The 15,655-nt window shown below is 42.5% G+C and overlaps 1 protein-coding gene across 6 annotated transcripts in view; it reads right to left on the bottom strand.

Annotated features, from left to right (window-relative positions):
- The window catches only part of zmiz1a (zinc finger, MIZ-type containing 1a), a 106,805-nt gene that overhangs the window by 72,249 nt on the left and 18,901 nt on the right, over positions 1-15,655 (bottom strand). For 5 of the 6 annotated variants that reach the window (XM_035992110.1, XM_035992107.1, XM_031306372.2 and 2 more), the window contains exon 2: positions 7,430-7,546. The exons of the other annotated variant lie outside the window; for it this stretch is intronic. The gene's annotated coding sequence lies outside the window, so the exon portion shown is untranslated. The remainder of the gene's footprint in view (positions 1-7,429; positions 7,547-15,655) is intronic. 6 annotated transcript variants of the gene reach the window in all.

Below are 15,655 nucleotides of genomic sequence, written 5' to 3'. Positions count from 1 at the left end.
ACTATCACAGGCGCACAGACAGAGGAATATACAGACAGACAGTCTCTTTCTCTGTCATATACACTCACTGCAGGTGCAGCACTGTTCGGTACTTTCCTCCACGGCATCCAGCCTGAAAATGCTGGCACATCTGAGCGAGGTGAAATTTGAAAATCTGTGACTCGTATGTGACTCTTTCTATCAAAATACTGATTTTAATGTGAGACAATGCAAAATATATAACAAGACAAAGCTGAGGCGCAGTATATTGAGCAGAGGTGTCAAATTGAGAGAAAGAATGTGCTCATCAATGTGGCTCCTTTAATGTGGCTGATGCCTCCCAGTAGGCATTACTCACTAAAAGTCTGACAGAGCCATAAATACCACCAACTAATGTGTCTATGGGTCATGTAGGTTTTAGATAACCCTTCCATGGTCGCTACACTTTGTAAAAAACTGTTACTTTGTAGCCGACTGTTGTAACTGTTGTAACTGATTTTAATGTGAGACAATGCAAAATATATAACAAGACAAAGCTGAGGCGCAGTATATTGAGCAGAGGTGTCAAATTGAGAGAAAGAATGTGCTCATCAATGTGGCTCCTTTAATGTGGCTGATGCCTCCCAGTAGGCATTACTCACTAAAAGTCTGACAGAGCCATAAATACCACCAACTAATGTGTCTATGGGTCATGTAGGTTTTAGATAACCCTTCCATGGTCGCTACACTTTGTAAAAAACTGTTACTTTGTAGCCACTTGTACACAATATCTCCCCTGCAGACTCCTTAGAAAATAGCTCATTCAGAACTATTTTCACTCGTTTAATTCGTAAAGAGCAGTGCCATTATGAGAATCAAATCTGTTTGTTATAGCCGAGAGTTGAGTATTTTGGAGTATCTTGGGTAGCGTGTCTCCTTATTCACTGAAAGAAAGAGCAATCAGCTAAGCTTCAGATGGCATCCAACAGACGACCGATTCAATCTCCTTTAGCATCCCTACTGTATTGTTCCCACACACAGGCGTGCATGCCGCATTGCACACATTTCTGATAATCTATGCAAATAGGCCACAGATGGACGAGTATGTGTCTAATTGAGAAACACATGTGTGGCACTTTTAAAACTAATAATTCTTACAGCTCCCTTTGCTTTGTGTTCTCATCCCATTTCTGACATCATTCATTCGCTAAGAGTTATGATGTGAGAGTGATGCTGGCGTCCTGCCACACCGTTTATGAAATTATTCAAATGGGGACACCATGTTTCTTTTGTTAACTGCCTTGAATGGCGACACGGAAACAAGGTTGGAGTATTCATGATCACCATTTCTCACTCTCACTTTACAACTACCACCCTCCCTCTCTCTCTCTCTCTCTCTCTCTCTCTCTCTCTCTCTGTGAATCCTGCCGCGGCATTGGAGGAACGTCCCCGGCATTATGAGAGGCCATTAATGAGTGTGTGGCGTGGCGTGTTGTGATGCGTGGCATATTACAGCCATTCATCAGGGCCAGGAGACACTTGACAGGCGGACAGCCAACAGGTTGTGTAATCATATAACACAGCCATGTCAGGCCTGCCACGGCTCCGTGTCCCATTCAGGCCTCTAATGTTGTTTTCCTCTGGGTAATTGACGACGGCAGACAGAGAGACCCAGTGATAGATAACATCATGGACCGACCAGCGCAAAAAGATGGCGTCCTGCTGGAGTGATGTCATTTCAGATTGCATCAACATTTGGTGATATTTACAGGGAAATTTTGGTTTATTACAACTTATTTTGGTAGTTTTGGCCAACATTTCTATTGGTCATGATAACTTTATTCTCACCTTAGTAAGTGGTGTGATTTGGGAACATGACAAAATCACTAAAACTAAGTCAGACAGACAGGGCAGTGCAACCAAAATAATGATAGGGTGGGTAATAATTTAACCTTTCCACCTTTGCCTTCTGTATTAAACAAGTTTGGTTAGCCTGAGGGTTTGTTTACAACCTGTATGATCACCCAACCGCTCCTGTTTATTGCCCCATCTGACTTATTTTTAGCAATGTCGTCCAGATCTCAGGAGTACAATGTAATTGTTACCTATTTTTACCTCTACTATTTATAGGAAAGATGTCCAAACTACATAAATAAAACCCACGTTTTATAAAACTTGAATTCACATTGCCACAAAGTTAAAAGCAAGAAAATAAAGCCAGGATAACACCTTCTTGATGCACTAAATCCATGTAGGTATGTTACTTATTAGGTTTAATGAGTCATCATTGTGTTAAGGGAAAAAAAGTAATCTAAATCTATTAAAGAAAACAAATTTTAAGACATTAATCTAAGTTATTGCCTTAATTATGTCGAAACATGTCCAAGTAAAAGTGTTACTCTGGTAATTATAGTGTACCAGGGATGCCATCTGACGCTGTGGAATGTGTTGCAAATATTCCGATTTTCTGATTACTCTCAGCTGCATCAGAGAAGTAGAGGCAGCCCTGAGGCAGTGTTAGACGTTGTTAAGGATAGCAAGTATCCTCACACATATCCTGTTCTGCTCTGCCCCTGAGCTGGAAAAGAGAATACAATGTTCCTTCTCATCCTCCCACTCTCACCACTTTATACCTCTGCTTGTTTGTGAGATGCCTCTTGCAGCGCACAATCCAAAAAGGCCAGCTTGTGTATGTGAAAAATGGGCCGTAAGACAATAACCACAATGAATATCACCACCAAGGATAAAAATACACATTCCTGTCTTTTGAATATCATCACAGTCTCCTAAACTGCAGCACTCTGAGGTGAAACTCCTTTGAGAATGAGAGTCTTGATTAGACTCATATTATCTCTCTTTCTATCTTCGTTTGTGTACCTCATCCAACAGTTTAATATCTAGATACACAGAAAGACACAAAAGAGTTCTTATGTGCACTGATCTTCTATCCATCACGTGAACATGTTTACCTCAGAAAAACTTAAATCTGGAGAAGATGGAAGGAGAGGCGGAACAAACGAAAAAAGGAAGAGGGGGCAAGACAAAAATGGAGGAAACAACAGAATTACACAGAAGCCTGGGAATGGGATGCCAATTCCCTTGGAGTGAGCTAATCCCTATGAGCTCTGACATCTAGGGCTGGGACGGTTACCGCATTACCGCAATACCGCGGTCACGTGACGCCTACCGCGGGCCTGAGCTTGCCACCGTCATCACCGCAAAAAAAACATTGGCCTGCACATGTGTGCACGTTGTGGATTCATTGATTCTAATGACATGGATTGTGTCTGATGACATTGTGTCTTACATGGATTCAAGGATTTCTAAACAAATCCGACCTTTCGCGAGTTGGGGAGCGCAATGTTCCATGACACATAATAACATTCCATTCATGTTGACTATTAGGCCTATATGTGAGAGTACCTGTGTAATGTCTTGTATCGGAGAAATGAGACACTTCTCCGTTCTCAGCTGAAGTAGACACATTAACGTTACAGCTGCAGTGTTTACCATTGCACATTAGCCTAGCAGCTAACGGAGTTTCCTTCTGTTTATAGCTTTATCCCGATAAAATGGCACGGTTGAATTTCAGCCTGCATGCACGTTTTGTAGCCTAAAACAGAGCGGCTTATATTGATAGAGAAAGCAACAAGTTAGCAAACTGCCGAGTCGCCCTCTCTGCTCTCTGTCTGCTCAGCTGCCAGACGGGCTGCACTCGTCACTCACTTAAGGCACCCTGCCGTTCTCGCTCTAACTTACGTTACTCTCGTAAGGGGGTTGCAGTATACCGCAGGAATTTCTTGCTTTTCAACCGCGAAAAGAAAAAATCCATACCGTCCCAGCCCTACTGACATAATTTTCTTTATCTAGGAATGCCATGTGGCAGGAGGCACAGACAAACACACCAAAAGAGTTTATTATTCAGCCTACGTCCACTATGTCACTTGTTGTAAAAAAGCTCTTTAAATACGCAAACGATATGCGTTGATACAATGTCTGTATCGAGTGATCGGAGAAATGTAAAATGAGTGACCAGCACCTGATAGTGTGTGGGCAGGGTTTACATCATCAGTTTTCAAAAGCTCAGTTTTCCCCGTTCACGGTACAACACACTGGCAATTTACGATTTATCTACTACTATTTTTTAAAAGCATCGTTTTGGGTGTAAAAACTGCCATCTGTATATACCTACGTCATAGTTTTTTATATGTATTTCGGCATCAGATTTCACACGATGATAGCACCACCACAGCACTAGGCAGATGTATGGTACAAAATCAGGTTGTATCATGCTTTAAATATATTCCCCGCAGTAGAAGGTTTGCAGTTGAGATGGCTTTGTTAGGCCTATTACTAGGGCTGGGCAATAAAACGATCTCGAAACGGGATCGCCATCAAATTCAGGTCGATACCGATGATAAGCTTTGGACATATTGACCCGATAACACAACTGCCAGAGTCTGGCTTTTCGGCTTGCCGGCATGCCCACTTCCTATTGTGAGCGTTTGTCTGTTGCCGGTGTTGTGTCGAAGTGTGTTCCCCCGTCGAATTTTGTTTCCCTCCTGTTAAAATGCGTAGCGTCCCCCATCCATAGTTATGGTTAGACATAAGGGTTGGTTCAGGTTTAGGTATAGGGAAGTTGAAGTCGGAAAAGGGAGAAGAAATGAGTGAAAGTGGAGCCTAGGGCAACGAAAGTGATGGCGGACATGAAAGGGAACTCGCGTTATCCTCTCAAGCAGAATACATTGTTGATAAAAAGGGTTGCACGACGCTGGTTGTGTGAAAATGGTTCTGGATTTCTCAAAAGCAACGAGCAGCAGATTAAGCCGGTCTGCAAAATATTTCGGCAGTTGATGCCAACCATGGCGGGAAACTCAACAAATCTTTCCCATCACCTAAACAGATACCTTCCCAGCGACCACATCGAGAGTATGAAAATGCGGACTCATGCTGGCCCGAGTCCACACAGTCTGCAAGTTAAAAGTAGTAACGTTAGTTTGTCTGCTGTCAACAGCGCTAGCATTAGCTTTGCTGTAGCTGCTGTACCAAAACAACAATCAATTGTGTCGTCTTTTGCAGTCATTGCCACATATGAAAAACATTCAAAAATGGAGCAAAACTATAACGAGCTCTATTTATTATTGTATAGCGAAAGACCCTTGTTTACACATGCACTTGTTTACTTTGTTTGGTTTTGTGCTAGCTCTACAAACATTTGAGATGCTTTCTTGGCAGTTTACATTTAATACGTTGCTTTTTACATAGTTTTAGGTTGTTTACAAGATCAAAAGAAATGTAGCCAAATCTGACTTCTCACTTGTTAATTTTGCAGACACAAAAAAAAATAAACGCAATTGTAGGATGTCTCTGTATGAGGAAAAGGTGCTACTCTTAATTTTCTTTTGCTAGTAGAGGGCACTACTGCTCTGTTGACCAGTGTGGCATCTCATACTGTGAATGTTTAATGTGAGTCCTCAACAAAAACATTGTGCTGAATATTGTAAAATGTGTATGTTAATAAAGTGTAAGTGTAATTAAACCTCTGGTTTCTTCAGGTTTCAATCAGGATGCACTTTGAACAGGCAGTATCAGCAAACAAAAATTATATGGTGATAAATATCAATATTGTTTAAAATGGGGAAATATATTGTGATCACATTTTTTGCCATATCGCCGAGCCCTACCTATTATTGTGCTTTTCTTCAACTTTCGCTAGCAGCAATTTCTACCAGCACTGAAAACTCAAGCAGTCCGAGCTGACCAATTATAACTCTTGTGGTCTCCAAGGGGTATCTCCGTAGCTACAACTGCCATGTACGTAGGCTCCATAACTAAGCTGTAACCCTTTAATGCAGAACTATAAATTTCACCTTCAGTGTGGACACAACACACTAAAGGAATCCACCCAACCATTACACACTCAGCCACACTCTTCCTCTCTCCTCAATCTCAACTCCATCGCCTCACAACAGCCACAGTGTTCAGTGTCAACAGTGGTCACACTATGTGGCGCTAACATTAAAAATGCATCCAATTAAAGCTGCAGGGGAAAATACTCCTCTGTAAACTGCAACAGTCTGTAACATGTTTGCAGCAATGATAGGCTTTCTAAACACATTAAGCCAGGGGAGCTCTACATTACTCATCCTGGCTGGCTGTCTGGCCAAATTCTGTCTCAATTGCACAGTTGTTTGATCAACTGTTGGTGCGCTGTGTATGTGCTAATGCGAGAGAAGGAGAAAAAAAGGACATGGATACCAGGCGAGCTGAATACAGTACGACAGCTTAGAGAAACGGAGCAAAACTTGTCTTTCGATACTTTCACATGTCTGCAGTCGTGCTGTCACATTCTGCAGCTCTGTTCTGTCGACTGGCAGCGTCTCTCTTTCTTTCACTGTGCATTACTTACTCTGCCGATGGTCGGCAGTTGTGTATTTGGGAGTGTATGTGTATTAAACCTTCATGTGCTTATCACTTTGGCTGATCCCTGCTCGTCGCGCATGTGTGTAAAGTGTATGTGTCTGTCTGTCTGTCATATACATGCGGGTGTGTGTTTGTGTGCGAGGCAGATGTTCCCCGGGCGGTGCCATTGCTCAGTGTTCACACACACCGCTCTAAGGAAGATTAACCAGCACTTTATTTATTTATTTGCTTTACTCCCAATCCTCCTTAATCCCTGGTAGCAAAGAATACAGGAGGAAAGGCAAAAGAGAGTGCAAATCTGGAGCTAGGTGGCAGAGTTCTGCACCACTCAGAACCTACTTTTACAAATGACTAACTTTTCTGGTTCAAGGCCATGAGAAAAATGTTAAGTGCACATGCACTTGATGTTTGAATTTGAACCACAATAAGATCTTCATTTCATTTCACATTTCATTGAGATAGTGCAGCGCTGATATTCAATTCAATATCAAATTACTATAATATGCCACTTGAAAAGAAAAAGCAGAAAAAGCAGCCCATAGTTAATTTGGTCTAGTCTACAGTCAGGGCTATGGTTACATCGTCTAGAAATGCACTAAATTGGCAAATCTAGACTTGCATTCACTTGTTGTCGCTAGAAATCTGCGTAAACAAATGAATCTGTCCTCCTATTCCGCAGTCTCGCATGTGCCCACTGTAAAAAAAACTAAAAGAAAATGTACGTTTTTTTGGAAACAAATGGTTCTTGAATCATAGCACATAGCAGTATTGACACTGGACACAGGCTTCTCGGCGGGGACTGGCTGGATTTTTTAGACAGAGCCAAACAAGATCCTGCACAGCTCCTCATAAACAGCAGCTGCAGACTGCTCAGTTCCCAGTTCTTTCCCAGCCGCCAGCTCAGGAGGGTCCAATCAAAACCAGCCACATTACTCCCTTACTTTGCCTTTGCGTGCCAAGTCTGCTCCGTGTTGGGAAAAAAAGCCAGGACTAAAACAGAGAGCGTGCACAATCACTGAGCTGTGAATTTAAAGAAAAATCTGTTTACCTGTGTGAACTTTGACCTCGGTGGTACTGCCGCTGTGGTGGCCGCCCCCTCTCCCGCCCCGCCCTTCATGTATTCCTCACGCACGGTCCTAGACTGACCCCTCCTTTAAGTGGTGATCTGAGGGGAAGGAAGACGGAAGAAAAGGCTGTTAAATTTCTTTTAATGGAATGCCAGGGACAACCTGGTTCAGACAGAGGACAAATGTATCACAGAGAAATACACCCTGGTGTTGAAAAATGTATGCAGGAAGCCATGAGGGAGTTTGCTATACTACCCCATTTACTCTACCGCCTAACCCTGCAGGAGAGCCAATGAACCAATGAACAACTGCACCACCTATAACAGTGCCGTGCCTGTATACTGCAGCAGTCCTGTATATCCCCCCCCCCCACGCGACCCCACCCCCAAACTGCACAGGAACAATGTCCTTCCTAAAGGTTATCAGCAGCCTGGCGCTTGGTCAGCCCTCATCCTGAGTCTATTACACACACAGCGGCTAGATTCACTGCCTTAATACACCTTTCTTAGTCGCTCCTCACTGCTTCGCTGCACCCTTTACAGGCTGATATAAATCCAGCAGAGGCCCAGAACACACATACACAGGTTTGGGGATTAGCCTACCAGCACATTGCTATTCTGTCTCTAGACATCTGCCATGCACTTCAATTGGTGTAAGTGTCATTATGAAAAATGTGATGAAATAACATATTAGCCTGCATATTACCCAACCCTGATTTTAAAACTAACCCCTTCTCCCTCACTTTGCAAGACTTTTGAGCCTTGCCAGCGGTGTTAGTGGTTTATCAGGTCAAAAATTCAACTTTTATGACCAAATATCTGTAAAACTTATAGCATTACCATCAATCTCAGCTGTACTTTGTGATGGTGCTAATAAGCAAAGTTGCTTAGTTTAGCATGCCAACAGGCTTAACAGTTGGCATCAGTATCAGTATGTTAGCACTATGTTGTCACTGCAAGCATGTCACCATGCTGATGTTAGCACTTAGCTCAAAGCCCCTGCTGTGCCTAAGTACAGCCTCACATATCCTTTAGTGTGGCTGTAGACTCGTAAGCCCCTTTCCCACTGGCCAAAAAACCCACTAACACCCACTAATATCTGGCTTTTGTCTTTAGTGAAAAAGGTTACAATTGGCATTCATACGCGCAACAAATGACTTTGCAGTAGTCACAGATATTTATCAGCTCTAGCTTTGATTGGCAGTGGTGGGAACATGACTGTTGCTGTTGAGTTTTTCAAATGTATCTTTGAACACCACAAACTGAATGCCATCTAGTTCCATTATATTAAAGAGAAGGCAGACATCTCTCTGGTCGATATCTCCAACACTGCGCAACAATCTAGATAATAAGAACTCCAGGTAAGAGGAAAAATATGTATTTTTAATTTTGGGGTGTCCCTTTGAGGTCTTCTGGCAAAGACAGTCCCCTAGGAAGACACACAACTCTCTTTTCTCTTCCATTGTTTCATCACTTACAATCTCTACAACTGGTACAAACAAGCTTCCTCTGCTTCAGGCTGCCCTTGTGGCCATTTTCCAAGAGGTTCAGTATATCTTGGCACTTCCAATCAGAGTCAAAGAAATTTTGGCCAGTGGGACCCAGCCATTTACATAAAAATATGGGAAAGTAGAAGAGATTTGATATCAGTAATGCTAGAAAACTACATCAACTATATGAGGGAATCAAGGTAATAGTATGCCACACTGGATTTCCACATGGCAGGATTTTGCTAGTTAGAAGTTAGTATAAAATGAAAGTGTTCACGCTTTATTTGTTTTAATGAAACATTTAAATGTCTAACTAATTAAAGTTTACAAAAAGTGACAAAAAATATTTGATTTCCTAAATATCTCCTATTGATATTTAGAGCAATAGAATGGATGGTTTAAACAGGAGGGGCATATGGATGGAATGGGGCCCCCCATACATCTCAACACCTGCTTGTTCATTTAATCCATGAGAAAAAGGGAGCATACTGAGGAATAAACTGTGGGAAGAGGGGGTTGATTTTGGACTGAGGCCAAAAAGAAGAGGACAGCGCGGAGGAGAAACCCATAAATACACAGGGAGGCGAGCAGGTGTCGCAGACAAATGTGATTTACAGGGTCTATGTCCCATACAGTGCTGACAGGTAAGCCTATTAGGTTGATATTACCCAGCTATAACACGCACCAATGGACCCTCTTAAAAACGTCTGTGTATTGAGTGTGTAAAGGTTATGGGTTTAAGAGAAAGATTATAATATCACATTGTTAAGATGGCCATAAGTTCAGAAAAAAAAAAAGATTTTCAATTGGTTTTATTCATTCCATTACATATATTTTTAAGGTGACAACATTAAGCCTAGCAACCACACAAGAAAGCGATGTTTGGCTGCCTTAAGGTCGGTAAAAACAACAACTTGGTTTTATTACAGTAGAGGTTAGACTGGATTCTGGTTTAAGAGCAAAACTGGGAAAATATTTTTTCTCATACTCTAAAATAACATCAGGCTTCAAAGAGTGAAAGAAAACTGCGAGAGAGTGCTAAATACTGAGATGGCAGTGCATTTCTGCACATCTGAAACTGCCGGGGAGCAATCACTAAAGAATGCAAACGTTTATGAGAAACTAAATGCACTAGAAAATCGAGCGGAGATCAGCAATCGAGTTTCACTTGTAATACTGCATAAGAGACACAAGACTACAAGAACATTGCTACCACTTGAGCAGCACACTACAGATGATGTTGAGAGCAACACAGCACAAAGCAATGTGTTCCTAATAATGTGGTGAATATTGCAGTGAAGAGCTGAATGCTTCGTACAAGCTTCTGCAGACTCCAGCTTTTTTTTTTCTGTCAGAAGTGTGAACTCTTTCATCCCGGATATAAGAGGCTGCGGTAAAATCCTCAAAGAAACTAATCGTGTTAAATGAGTCTGTATCCATGACTGTGTGTTTGCATGGGTGTGTGCTTGCATGGGTGTGTGTGTGTGTACTGTTATAGGTGTCTCTGTGAGACTAGAAAGTCCTGTCACCTTTGAATCTAAACTCTGTGTCAACACTCCGCTCGAGCCAGTTGTCTCCTGTGTCATAATCGTGCTTGGTATTACTCTCTTAACACTTCAATCCTGGTAATCGTATCTGATGATGTGGCTGTTCATTGACTAAGATAAACCAATTTTCTGTGCAAAGCCTTTAAAGTGATTCAAATGCTGGAGATGATAAAGCCAAAGTTTTCCTGCTAAAAGCTCTTAACACCACAACGTTTACTTTAGCTTCCTGGGGGGGAATCCTAGTATCAAGCGGCTGCTCAACTTATACACACACTCACTCACACGTACACACACGTACCAGTACACACACGTACACGTGTACACACACACACACACGTACACACACACACACACACACACACACACACACACACACACACACACCTCTTATCATCCAAGGCTGAGGAAGCAGAGGAGCTATAAAAGCCAACCTCATCTCCTTAAAACAGGCAGGGCTGTCCCTGGGCGTCTTAACACAACTCATCAACTGTTAAACCAGAGAGAGAGGCAGAGCAGTAAAAATCAATGCCCCCCAACAAGGCAAACAGCAGTCAATGATGTTAGGTGGAAGAGGAAAGAGCGAGAATTTGCAGCAGCGTCTGGAAAAGGAAGGAGAAGCGAGCAGGAGGGCGGGAACGAGGGAGAAAGTCCATTTTACACTAAAAGCAGTAAGCTACTATATGTAATTGATAACCTCTATGCAAATAGAAGAACTCTAAAGACCAGAGAATGCAATTTAAAGAAGCAGAGTCTCTGAAATCGATTGGCGCTGCAAGTGAGAGAAGCCATTTCCCTCTAGCCAAGATAAAACACTTTACTATGAGCTGTCAGATACTTATCAGGAGGAAATTAGCAGAGGAATACCATTTTCCCAAAACAAACAGGTCAAGTCTTTCTCCTCCTTGAGTGGTCTCTCCCTCTCCTTCACTCTCTCACACTCTGATATCATCATCTGTTATTTCCTCCCATTTAAATGCCAACAGTGAGGAGGCAGGGGCCGCATTTCATTCAAACAGATCATTTGTAATAAAAAAACCCAGGCAGGCGGGCCCCGTCCCCCGGCAGGAGCAGGTTGTTGTTTGAAACGGAGAGGATGAGGTCTCCGGTTCGCCTCGGCTCCCGGGAGCAACTCCAGATCCTGCCAGCGCCCGCACGTACACTCTGACGCAAGTCCGACACAAATCTTCAAGCCAGATCTCACCAAAACAATATCTGCCATTTTGGCCTGCAGTGTGTTTCTGGCTGAAAAGACGAAAGAAACGGGAAAAAAAGAAAGAAAACACTCATAGGAACAAGGCACAAAGAGATGTTGAAGCAGCCTACACAAGACAGCCTTGTCGGTGCGAGAGAAGAGGGCGGCTCGGCGTCAACATCAACACCGGTTCTGCAGTCATCGCTCAGCAGGTAATTATGATAACAACGTGTTCCCTAGGCAGCTTCTCTCTGATTTAGTTTCCAAGCACTTACCCTTCCTAAAATCTCCTCCCGATAACATCTCATATGATTACAAAGTCAAGATCCTTTTCAAGGAGCGCCCACTTATGTGCCTCTAATTTGGTGTATATAACTCTCTCCCTCTTGTGACTGCTCAATGATGCTTCTCATTTTATTGTGTATGCTTAGTTAAGATGTTGCACCGTTTGAATTTTCATAACATTTTGAATGATGCCATGACATAAATGAACCTCACCTACCAGCACCATCTGTTATTGAGCGCTCCACTGCCTGCTATTAGCTTCAATTGTAAACACAGCCTTGCCACATGGGGAAATACATCATTTCATTGTGTCTGTTATCATCCAGTTTTAACAGTGGGAGTTTGGCCCTGAATGGAGTCGCTGGAGTTGACCCTGTGATTACCTCTGCGATGAGGCATTTTCCTTGGCTGTCATCACAGCGGACCCCTTAAACAACCAGCGCTGCTCAACAATCTCAACAGCAACAGGGCTAGGCTGTTGACATACTGAAGACATTTAAGATAATCCCGGAGATGTCTCTGTGTTTTTCAAGATTACATCTTCAAAGGGGAAACGCGGCCAGCAGCCTCTACTTGAAAGGGAGAGAGATGCGGAGGGCTCTTGTTCTGAAGGAGGGGGTGGAATAGCTCAAGAATGCAATCATGGTTGTTGAGTGGAAGAAGGCCTGTCCTGGCTAGCTAAGCTGGCGGGTGGTGGAGAGGAATCAGACTTGAGAGAGAAAACACACCTGTTGGGATAGGACAAAACAGAGTGAGGTAAAGAAAGGACTCTCACCTGTGTGACCTGACACAGGCTGTAAATCACACAGTTCATCTCTGGCCCAGCCCTGCCTTTTATAATGTTGGCCATGATGTCACGTTGAGGTTAAATGTGGTAAGAGGGTAAAATACACACAAAACATTACAGTTCGCAGAACAAGCTGTATGATATTAGGCTACAATATCATTACTTTATTGATATATAATTTTCTATAGAAGTCTTGTCTTTTCTATGGATGTCTTGTGTTTTAGCCCATGTCCACAATGATGGACACACTTCCGTTTCATTCACACAAAGTGAACTTTTTTGCCACATAAAAAACAAATATTTTCCAAATATTTTAAAGTGTTTATTTAAAAATGCATGACCTTTTGTTGTAGTGTGGATGAGCAAATCTGTGATTTCTAAAAAGCACCTTTGTCACATGGATAACCAAGTGGCAGGGCTTTCATAACACTTTCACAAAAATGGCAGACATGGATATTTCTTAACATTGCAAATGCAATATAGCCAATCACACACAACAGGTATATTTAATTGATATTTATTCTGACCAGTTTTTGCACTTGGGTACTCCTTTAATATGTTTCTGTTGTTTGTTATTCCAGTGCAGATGCCACACTTTTTTTGAAAACAGTATAAAATGTGTGTTAGTATGTGCTGGTGTGGACAGAAAGCTTCTGAGACAAATCTTCAGGACTATCCACATCGGTGTGTGGACTTTGTCTTAAAGTAATCTCTTGGATCAAAATGTGACAAAGTGTGGTGTTTGCCAAGAAAAGGGATGTTAAAGGTTATTAATCCCAGAGGGAAGATCTGTCCTCTGCATGTGACCCATCCTGACTATTTAGGACTTAAGAACTTCCTGTACTGTTGGTGCTGTAATTCCAGTGATCATGACTTGAACTCCTGCATAGCCTCAAGGCAGTTCTCTCTCACAGTGACACGCTTTACATACTGCATCATCACAAAGCATTTTTAGGTACTTTATATGACATCAGTGAGGAGCTGTGAGCTGTGCTGTGTGGCTACTTTACATCTCCCAGCCTCATACAAGCGTTAGAGATGCTAAATGAAATGTGTCACACACACAAATTGCTTTGGAAGTATTAAATAAAAGCAAGAAATTATGACTCATATCTGCAACAAATGTCAACAGTGACGTCCTCTGTGAGCGCCTCTTAATGAATCATGGAAGTGTTCGCTAACGTGGCTCTGACGGACATAGAAATCAGCCGTATCTTTTCCAGCTGCTGACCGGCATTATGAGAACATTGGCAGTAATTATAGGACGGTCGAGTATTTTGACACAGAACACGGGGGTGAACAGGGAGAAACACAGAAGTAATAATAGCAATTTCTAATACAGCAAATAGCCAGCAACAACTGAGTCTATATGCTTCCTTTCAGCTCAGTCCTCCCTCTAGGCTGGCTTGGTGACATCATCAGTGAGTTGGCGACCAGAGCCCAGAGCTGGGATCAAAAAGCACAGAGTGAGGTCTGTCTATTATCAGCTGCACATACTGTATGCCATGTGAAGGCACAAACACCCAGACAAAGAGGCACAAGTCACACAACCGCCAGAAGGCTACTTTAGAGCGGCAGAAGACGAGACGAAGATAAACAAATATGTCATCAGCAGGAGGCTGGTACTGAGTAGACGAATCAGTTGAATCATAATTGAGACTCACAGATAGGGACTTATTTTAGAATGAGCACCAACAAACAGCAACCTAAGTGTCGGCAGACAAAGCAGCATTAGGTACAGCATGGTTCCTCTGAACGAGCTCTGCGGTGGGCCCCTCCTCCGTCTCTCCAGCCTCACTGGCCACGGTTGAAAAATTAATGCAGCAAACTGACAACACTTAGGGCCTCCCTCTCTCTCACTCTCTCTCCCCTCCCCATGTACCAAACAGGATCAATTACCAAAGCTGGGCTCCACTCAGTAGCGCTAAAGAAACAAGAGGCACTCTCTATCACAGCTGTGTGTGTGTGTGTGTGTGTGTGTGTGTGTGTGTGTGTGTGTGTGTGTGTGTGTTGTTCAGGCAGGCTTATGATGAGCAGAAAGAGGAGGAGGAGGTGGTAATAGTCTGTTTGCTTCTCTCTAATGACAGCGGCAGAGTGGATTAGTGAGCCCCCTAACCCATCAGCATCACTCCTCCCAGTAAGTGATAGAGCATGTAAATAACCAGTTGTGGCCACTAGCAGGAGGAAAGAATAGGAGACAGAGAGGCTAATAAACTGAGAGGGTCTAAATGTGTGCTATGTGAGTGTTAACAATACAAAGTGAAAACATCGATACATATGGTCATCTTTAAGATGCGTCTTTATTTTGAAATCCCCACATAATAATTGTTCTTTTTACTAAAAAGAGTAGTTTTTTTTTTAAATGTCTGGAAGAGCTTAGTAATGAAATTGTCTAATCATATTTTAGTTGCTTTTTTAAAATACATATAAATGTAACTCGTGTTAAATGGTCTTATGTATCGGTCGCAGGCCTCTGAATTGAATTGAAATCGTAGCAGACTTTGTGATAGCAGTAAATATTAGAGGTGTGACGAGATCTCTCGTCCCCAACGAGATTAAACGTGATGAGATTTCTTGTCGAGGTAAAAAAAAAATGTGTCGCGATATCAGTAGAAGTGCAGAGCAGCAGCCTTGAAATTAGCATAGAAAATCCCCCAGCCGTTCTCCAAAGTTGACTCTGAGTTTACTTTTTTACTTTTTCTGTAAAATAGTGTTAAAATCTCGTCTCGATCTCATGAACCCATTCTCGTGTCTCGTCTCCTCTCATGAGCTGGGTGTCTCGTCACACCCCTAGTAAATATTGTATCATAATAAAAAAATGTGTGATTTAACCCCCTAGTGAGTATGCGTGTGCATGTGTGTGTGTGTGTGTGTGAGAGAGAGAGAGCGAGAGAGATAGAGAGAGAC

Source organism: Sander lucioperca, chromosome 15 (assembly GCF_008315115.2).
Source record: "Sander lucioperca isolate FBNREF2018 chromosome 15, SLUC_FBN_1.2, whole genome shotgun sequence".
NCBI classification, from domain to species: Eukaryota; Metazoa; Chordata; class Actinopteri; order Perciformes; family Percidae; genus Sander; species Sander lucioperca.
Note: the sequence above shows the minus strand (reverse complement) of the source record. Positions and strands in the feature narration are given on the sequence as shown.